Below are 10181 nucleotides of genomic sequence, written 5' to 3'. Positions count from 1 at the left end.
GAAACATCGATATTCCACATTTATTTCCGAATATGAAATTTTTTATCAAGTTCGATATTTTTTAAGATCTATGTGAGTTCAATTTGATTCGTAACCCTATAGCTTGTGCCTTTTCAAAGAAGCTACTCAAGATACAGGTGGGGAAAAGTGTGTGACGTCAATGTAAGCAACTCCCGTTTCAAATTTATTTCGCCAAATTATAGAAAAATCAACTCCATATACCAATTTATGACAAACTCTTTAATCAAAAAATTCACGAAAAGTTGGATACTTTCGAAAATAATACTTTTTTGTCAGCAGCTGAAATATTAGATTCCCGCTTCAAGCGCCTTCACTTTACATCTCCAATTGCCGTGTCAAGTGCTATATCGAAAATAAGCAATGATATTCGCTAAGAACGTAGGCGTTGCGAACAACGTTTTCCAGATTTAAGACCAGTTCAGGCAGTACCGGAAGTTAATGAGTTATCAGTCTGGACTAGACATAAAAAAAACTAATACCACTTAGCACAATCAGAGCAGAGGGGTTTCAAATTCTGGTTGTGTCCCCAACAAATTTAAGCAGTATATGGATCAACAACTACTAGAGAGAAAATCATATCCAATTCAGTTTTGGGTAAGTTGTCAAGAGCATCTTCAGTATCGTCCGAAAGGCTTGCTTCTGCGGTAAATTCAGCTGTGCCGGATAATAAAAGTGTGTTAACAAGGGAGCGCATCAAAGAAAGAGTGCTTTTGATGTCCATATCCGACAAATTTGAATAACACACTATTGTTTGAAAACTTTGGACTTTGCTTTTATTTTGCCTTTACTTCACTTCTTAGTACTCCCCCTGTAGGAAAACCGCGAACTAGTAAATCAAATTTCTGGTTCCGTATTAGATCTTTACCGCCAAAAACGAACCAGTCCGATAGTAACTAGATCCCCACCAGTTCAAAATCAGCGAAATGTGGTACTTTAAAAAAAACTATTTTATTTCACCTTTTCCATTAGGAATCTTTATCTAAAGCAGTGATGGGGGCAGCGCAGGCATAACTCGTTGCGTGTCTCAGCTTATCCCTAATATGTAGGTCTAAATAGTAGTCTTTCGACGGTCTTTAATATGAAGGATCTAATGTTATTTACGAAGGGATATTCTGCCGAAATCGACGACAAAATCTGCGCTTTTATAACTTTAGTCCTAGAAATACCACATCTGTCTCTAGGGGTTTGTCGCCTCAAACAAAATTTTTTTTTGGATGGGTATTCTACCGGAATCTGCAATCAAACTAACATTTTTGCAAAAACACAATTTTTGTCATCTTTAGGGGTATTAAAAAGGTGTTATTTTTGTTTGGTTTGTTTATTTGTACAAGAATGAAAGTAAAGGTGATTATGTACATAGGTGAAGAAAAAGATAAAGGAAAAGGTATAAATAAGAATAAAAACAAAAACAGAGATGCGTAACGACATAGGCAAAAATACTTATATAAGAGCAAAGGTAATGTAGATGAAGAAAATAATACATATACATTTAAAAATAAAGATAAATATTAAGAAAACGATGAGGTTAGCGATAAAAGTAAAGATGGAGATAGAGTAAGAAAGATTAGTGAAAAGGTAATAATAAAGAAAAGGATATAGATAGAGGCACAGAGACTCAATCTGGGAACTATTTCGGAATTTTAGAGATTCTCGAGACTAAATCAGGATTTCTAAGGCTATTTCGGGATTTTCGGGACTATTTCTAGATTTTCGAGACTATTTCGCAATATTCATTTTATTTGTCGATGTTGTTATTGACATAATCGATTTTGTTATCGATGTAGGTATTTATAGTTATTTTTATCGATATAGCAATTGATTTTTTTATTGATATTTTTATTGGTGTCGGTATTGTTATATTTTTATTGATATATTTATGAACATATTTATCGATGTTATTGTTGATATATTTACAAATGTGTTCATAAATACTACTGTTATAGATACTTTTATTTATATGATATTCGATTTTGGTATCGATTTATTGTCAAAATTTTTTATCCATTTTGTTATCGATATTTTTATTGGTATGTGTATTGATTTTGTTATCGATTTCGAAATTAATTTTGTTATCGATGTTTTTATAAATCACGTTATCAACATTTTTATCGAGTTTGTTATCTATATTTTCATGGAATTTGTTGTAGAATTTTTTATCGCTTTTTTTTTTGATTTTATCATCGATATTTTTATCGATGTTGTCCCCGATTAATTAATCGAACTAGATATGTAATGTAAGTTTCACTTCTTCAGTGTGACCCAGGGGCACTTACTTTTTTGCTAAAGTGCTAAAAAGTAGCTTTCAGAAATCTTTCGCTTTTGAAGTATTTTCCTCGAAAGTTGTTTATGGAGATACACATTTGTACATATTGGTACAACTATTTACATATACGTATTTTTGCTATTGTATTCTTTCTTGGAAACAAAAATTTTCGTGCTATTCCAAAAACTTGAATACAAATAACCTAAAAATCATGTGTTATTAATAAATTTCGATCACAAATAATACCAGAAAAATCGAAATTCCAAATAATTTATATTCTCTACAATAAATAATAACAAAACATGCTGGCTAATCTCCTACACAGGACAACTGTGAAATTTTACTATGAAATACGCCCACTTTCTAAAAATTTTCACACATCGATTATAACCTATCCCTTTTGTAAATACACATGTATGTATGTATATTGCCACTTAGGGGCCCACAATTCTACAATTTAAGCCCCAACAAGAGAAACCGAGATTTAATTTATGTACATAGAATACAAATTTCCATACAATTTATAGCTGTAATTTTGCCGCTTTATAAATTTGTTGATTTAATTTGCTTTCGAAAAAATTTAATTTACGTTTCAAATACACAACTGCATTAAAATTATTTAATACTTACTTTTCCGCCAAAATTTTAATTGTTTAATTGCCAGTTTTTCCAAGCTACTTGTACACCCCAAAAGCTATTGCGCTAGTAGCCGTGCAAACGATGCGAGACCAAAGCAAACAAAATGCTATTGAGGAAAATAAAAATTAAAGGCAATAAATTTCCGGATTTTCAATTGCGAAACCAAAGGAGAAAATAAAGTAAAAGCAGAAGTAGAAGTAGAGAAAAACTATATTAAAAAAAAATATTTTTTGAAGAAGCAAAAACGCAATTAATTGATTTTAAAGCAGCGGCGAGCTGATTTTCAATATTGCTCAATTTCGTGAAAGCGCGCTACTAGTTAATTGTAGCAAGTGAAAAAAAAATTGATTGAATAAGAAAAGGCTGAGAGAGCGCAAGTAATTGCTGGAAAATGAGCCCAAATAGCTGGAGCAAATTTTAAGTAGAAGAAGAAATGGTTTCAGCAGCAGAGTCTGCTCCGTCGCTCACTCCAAAGCACTCATGGCAGCAGTTGAGTGAGTTGTTTTCTTCTGCTGGTGGAGCATGCACTCAAATGCTTTTTCCACTTATTCAACTCTCATGCTGATCGATTTGCGCAAAATTTTAATTGATTGTATTCATACCTATACAAATATTCATACGATTTCTTACAAATCGTTTCCACTATATTTAATTATTTTTTGTTGTTCTCCTCTACATAAATACATACAATGTAGCTATACAACAATAAGATACGCGAAAATGCGTTTTGGCAAATTAACATTTGTTTGTTTCACTGGAAAATTTAGTGGAATTATTTGCAAACGTGAAAAAGTGGCGTTTTTCAACTTGGCCCCCATGCAGATGCTATTGGCGATGGTTGGGTGTGTGTGGGTGGGATTGATGTGGTACTTTTCAGTGAAATAAATATTTTACAGGTGGTAGTGGCAGTTTTGCTGTGTATATGTAGTACATACATACATACATGGGATACAATTTTTGTATCTATGTATGTAGGTAGTGTCTACTTCTACCACTTATGAGATAAATTTCTACTTTTTTTGCTGGAATCCACGATGACAACAGGCGACGCAATGTCGCACACTGGTATGGGCATAGTAGATTATCAAGTAATTTTGTTATCTGCCATGAGTAAATATCTTATTACATTAAACGGGCAACTCTTATATATATATATACATATATATCCATAGGGTTCTCGGAAACGGCTCTAACGATTTTGATGAAATTTTGTACACAGATAATGTTTTGCATTCTAAGGTTATCTGAATAGGCATTATTTCCGAGAAGACTCGTATAGGGTTGCCACCTATTCGAAATTAGTTACAAATTGATTAAAGCATCATAATATGGGTATCAAATGGTAGGTATTTTAAAGATATTTAATTCAAAAATATTTTTAATAAGGTTGCCACCTATTTTGAATCGCATATTTATTTAAATCTTTGTTTAGAAAAAAAGGTAAATTATTACTCTTCATGGGTACCAAGAGAAGGTTCTTAAACAATGCTTTCCCTATATACAAAATGTTATCTCTTAGGATAATAGTGTAAAGTTGCCACTTATTTTCGATTCTACACAATTTATATAAAACATCGCAATATGGATATCAAATGAAAGGTACTGTTGAGAACTTTGGTCAGAAAATATTTTCCATCAGGGTTGCCACGCTTCCTTGTAATACCAATTATTATTTTGTTAATCTCAATCAACATTTTTTTATGTATACATAGTACATATACGCTCAAGATATGTACCATTCATTCCAGCGTATTTCGGAATAGGGTTTCCACCTAAATTTTAGAGTAAGGAATTTACTTGATAGATATCGAAATCCTATTTTTTTTGTTTAATTCCAAAATATTTTTTAAAGCTATCCAAATCTTGAAAACTTTAAAAAGTATATGCACTCCGGGCAAAGCTCGGTCAACCTGGTACTGACTTTCAAGGACGCAAGTAAACGGGTTGCTATTGTAGCTGCTCAGGTCGGACCAGGGAGAGAGGGGGGTGTTAGTTGAGTTGGGTTTTAATGGACATGTGAAGAGGTGGATAATCAAATGGGGGGGACATATGTTGAGTCCTTCGGGGTCTAGTGTGGACAAATAAGAGTTTAGTCTGCCACAATATTCAGACCGCAATTGGGCCAGATTTACGCGGTTGAAGCTCACTTTCGCCCAGAGATGGTGATTGGTCTATTATGACGGCATTCATAGGACTGGAGTTGTGTATTGATAGATAGTCTGTGCAGTGCCTGGCCCATTGGTTGTTGTACGTAATATTGTCGTCCTTCAGTTCTGAGAAATGCATTCTGACGTGCCTAGGTGGAGCTTCCGCTTCGGTGTCTGTTCAGGTGCTCACGTCTGTAGCACCTTACTAGGAACTGCTTGCGGAGCATGATAAAGTGCTCCCTTACTGGGCGTCACCATGTAGGTTGTGTTCTGACCACATCAGAAGACATCCCAGGCTGTGCGGAGTGTGATGTTGTGGCATGTGTATAGCTTCGTCCACTGCGTCCCACTTGTCCCCGGCGACCACACGTGCGCTGTATATTTTAAAACCACTCGTCTAATTGGCTTATATGTTTCCAACAACGTTTCCTTAACTTAGTTCCAAGTTCTGCCGGCGAGCGATTAGAGGACTTTGTTGCAGCTCTGTACTTTGAGAGCGCACTGTCGAAAGTTATTCCAGGGACCTGTCGAATTTGCTTCGCCGTGGATGTGAATACCCAGCTGTAGGCTGATCTCTTTCGTCGAAGTGGTAAAAATGGCTGCGGAGGATTTCGTAGGGGAGTGATATAGGCTCCTTGCAGTGAAGAAACAAGAAATTTCGGATAGGTAACCGTTTACTTTTGCGCAAAAGTCATCAATTCCGTTTTCGGATGCCACTATTAGCTATTTGTCATCGTACGAGATAATGGAGACTTGCTATGGTGGTTGAGAGAGTTTCAAAGTGTAGAAACTACACAGAAGCGGGGAGAGAACACCACGCTGTGCAAGCCCATGTTTAATTTTTCTGGGCGCAGTGACGCTTTATCACTGAAAATCACTGACGAGCGCCGATCACTCAGATAATGCTTGATTGCTGGTACTGTACTGTACTTACGTCTTCTAGTAGCCTGGAATGAAACACCGTGTCTAAAGCTTTGAACAAATCCAACGCTAATAGGACAGTCCTCTTACAGGGGAGGTTATGGTTAAGGCCACGAGTAATCTGAGTGATTATGGCATTACGAGTGCTTGTGGTGCTGTGCGCTTTGCGAAAGCCATGCCGATGCTTCGCTACGGTCAGGTGTTATATAAAGTACAGAAGTTTCATTTGGCGGTCTTCAAGCTTTGTAGGGTTCAAATTAGAGTTTTGTGGGCTGAGAATCATGTTGCACTTTTTTGCATTTTTTGAATAATGGGTTTTTTTTATTAGAAAACTTCCACGTGTGTTTTGCCATGTGTTTCGATGTTTGAAAATCAGCAGTCAACAAAGATGCAATAAAATGCTGTTTTAAACATTTTGCTGCGAAATATTATTATAGGGAGAACATGCGAAGAATATAACAACTACATAAAGGATATAGCAAGTACCTAGGTGTAAAATGCATTCTTGCATTTTTTTGTTTAAACTTGTACGTTATTTTTGTCAACTTTATATCTAGCCCAGTTATTAGTAATATACTTTTTGGGCTAGTGCCCTTTCAAATAAATACAAATATAATCTTATATTTAAAGGAAAAAGTTTTTATTTGAGCAGCTATGATTAGAAAAAAATATATAGAAAAAACTAAAGCAAATTTTTTAAACTAAACTTTCTTTACGATAACGCCAAATTGGATCCGCCGTTTTTAATTTCAAAAATCTGACCTCAGATTTTAAATCATCGAATTCGAAATCCAAATATAATATTTTGTTTGATAAATACAAATAAATAATAATTTAATATGTATATTTCAAATTATACCCTTCCAATAAAAATTGTAAAGCTTTTCCTTGAATGTACTATCTCACAGTATCCCTAAAATCCTAAAAACTTATATCAACTACGACTGAGCTTTAGTCAGAGCTTCTGTCAAAGTAAGAGCTATTCAAAACACAGAGAGCATGTATAATTATCGCGTAAAAATTATGTATATTGCTAAAGATTTACAAACAATTCAGCAGCATTCTATCAATCAATCTTATCAATTCTTTCTCAATCAATTTCTTATCAATTTACTTAAACTCCAATTTTCAAACAGGTGGCAACTCTCTCATTTTTTTCTTCCTAAATTTTAAGTTAGACCTCTAGCAATACATCGATGAAAACTGCATTCAAATCCATGCATTCGTTTTCGCGTGATGCGCGATCAAACATACAGACAGACAGACAGACAAAAATTCTAAAAATGGTTGATTTGGCTTCTGGTGCTCTAATAAAGACCCCCCCCCATTAATTTTTCTTTAATATCTATAATGTACAGACATCGACGTGTTACTATATGTATAGATATCTAGATGTAGATATAGATTTCATTTATTTTATCAATTTAATTCAATAAAATTTTTCAAATAGGTGGCAGCCCTCCCTAAAAATATTTTCGGCAATATAATTTCCTAAACCCTTTCAGTTTGATACCCATATTGCAATATTCAATTTATCTTATAAATTAAATTAAATGTAAATTTTCAAACAGTTGGCAACTCTAAAAAAATATTTTTTGCTGTAAGCCTTCTTCAGTCTCTTTCTTTTGACGCCCATATTGCAATATTCATTTTTTCTTATAAATTTACTTAAACTCCAATTTTCAAACAGGTGGCAACTCTGTATTTTTTTTTTGCTAAATTTTAAGTTAGACCTCTAGCAATACATCGGTGAAAACTTCATTCAAATCCATGCATTCGTTTTCGAGTGATGCGCGAACAAACATACAGACAGACAGACAAAAATTCTGAAAATGGTTAATTTGGCTTCTGGTGCTCTAATAAAGACCCCCCACATTAATTTTTCTTTAATACCTATAATGTACAGACATCGACCTGTTACAATTTTATTATATGTATAGATGAATAAGGCCATAAGCTTCATTTTATTTTTTATGAATAAGGCCATTAGCTTCAAATCAATTTGGTTACTTCTCGACTTTTGGCCAGCAAATGATAGTCGCCAGACCATAGTGCTTTGTGTAAAGTTTGAAACTTTGGTTTATACGGTCTTGGCTAAAGCTTGGACAACATTTTTATAGAAAATAAATAATATAAAAAAACTTTTTAATATACAACGCTTTTATAAATGGACTAAAAAGTAGAAAATAATATTTCTCAGTCCCATAGAATTTGTTTTGATAACTTTTGATTTTGAAATTTTAGCAAAAGTCATTATAAACAATCTATGAAATTGAAAATGAAAAACGTGGACCGCATGCAATACAAAGCATTCGATTTAATTGACAATAGTCAAACTACATAACGTAGACCTAAAATTTCTACAGCAAAAGTAGAACTTTGAAATCGATTTTAAGCGGTCGTTATTCATATACCCACATACATACATTCATATATTACCTTTCATATCAATTCAAGTGTATTACATGCGCACCACGCTTTTCATTTTCAATTTCATATATTGTTTATAATGACTTTTGCTAAAATTTCAAAATCAAAAGTTATCAAAACAAATTCTATGGGACTGAGAAATATTATTTTCTACTTTTTAGTCCATTTATAAAAGCGTTGTATATTAAAAAGTTTTTTTATATTATTTATTTTCTACTTTTTAGTCCTGTCTGAATAAAATTTTGCAATAGATATTAAAATAATTCAACGATATTAATAGAAAGGTGCACACACATGCATTTACATATGTATGTACATACAAACGAGCACCAATTAATTTTATTTAAAGAAATGGCGTGTCGTCTATTTCCACCGATATGCGTGTATAAACCCTCCTCAAAGTCTAGCCAAAAAGCCAGCAACTCACACAACAGGTTCCCCAGAGCAATTCGCTCGAGAAAGTGGTACCCGGTACACGTAATACGCGGCACACAGCACAACAATCCGCCAAAACAGGCAACCCGGCCCAAAATTACCACCGTAGAAGGCAGAAACCCCGAGCGGCAGTGCAGGAGCCCAAGAATTGCCCTTAAAACGGCCACAGGAGCTTAAAAAGACCAACTGGTCCCCAACTGGTCCGAACGTAAGTAGTTTCGGTTAGTCCCAAACTGGTTCCCAACTGGTTCCCGGACTGGTCCCCGACTGGTTACCAACTGGTCTCACGAACTAGTTACCTACTGGTCCCAAAGTGGTTACCAACTGGTCCACCTATACCACAACTCACTTCACTTACAAAGCATTCGATTTAGTTGACAATAGTCAAACTGCATAACGTAGACCTAAAATTTCTACAGCGAAAGTAGAACTTTGAAATCGATTTTAAGCGGTCGTTATTCATATACCCACATACATACATACATATATTACTTTTCATATCAATTTAAGTGTATGTCATGCGCCCCACGCTTTTCATTTTCAATTTCATAGATTGTTTATAATGACTTTTGCTAAAATTTCAAAATCAAAAGTTATCAAAACATATTCTATGGGACTGAGAAGTATTATTTTCTACTTTTTAGTCCATTTATAAAAGCGTTGTATATTAAAAAGTTTTTTTATATTATTTATTTTCTACTTTTTAGTCCTGTCTGAATAAAAGTTTGCAATAGATATTAAAATAATTCAACGATATTAATAGAAAGGTGCACACACATGCATTTACATATGTATGTACATACAAACGAGCACCAATTAGTTTTATTTAAAGAAATGGCGTGACGTCTATTTCCGGTGTAGCAAACATAGTACATAGGGCGACATCTAGATGTCATATACCTCGCCCTATTCACTATGCTTTTTTATAGTAGCTTTTCAAAGCTTTGCTTTATGGTGTCGGACACACAACATTGAAAGTTTCTGGAACACAACATTGCAAGTTGATAAAAGCGTTGTAAAAATAACAAAGAAAATTCAACTTTAAAGACATTGTGAGTAATAAAAAAATAACAAGTAAGAAAGCCTAAGTTCGGGCAGAGCCGAACATTAAATACCCGGCGCACGTATTAAATATATGTTTTTCGCCTTACCGAAAGCTACGGCTATATGGTAAGCCGGGACGTATCAATTTTGAGTAAATTAGAGTTTTGAAGTTTCAAGCAGTTCTGAAATTTACCGTTATATGAGAAGCGGCCGTTATTTTAGTCCGATTTCAATAATTTTCAACGGTTTGCTTATATGTGGCAAGCACAATAACCACACCG

Source organism: Rhagoletis pomonella, unplaced genomic scaffold (genome assembly GCF_013731165.1).
Source record: "Rhagoletis pomonella isolate Grant_MI unplaced genomic scaffold, Rhpom_1.0 Rhpom_scaffold_00006, whole genome shotgun sequence".
NCBI lineage: Eukaryota > Metazoa > Arthropoda > Insecta > Diptera > Tephritidae > Rhagoletis > Rhagoletis pomonella.
Note: the sequence above shows the minus strand (reverse complement) of the source record.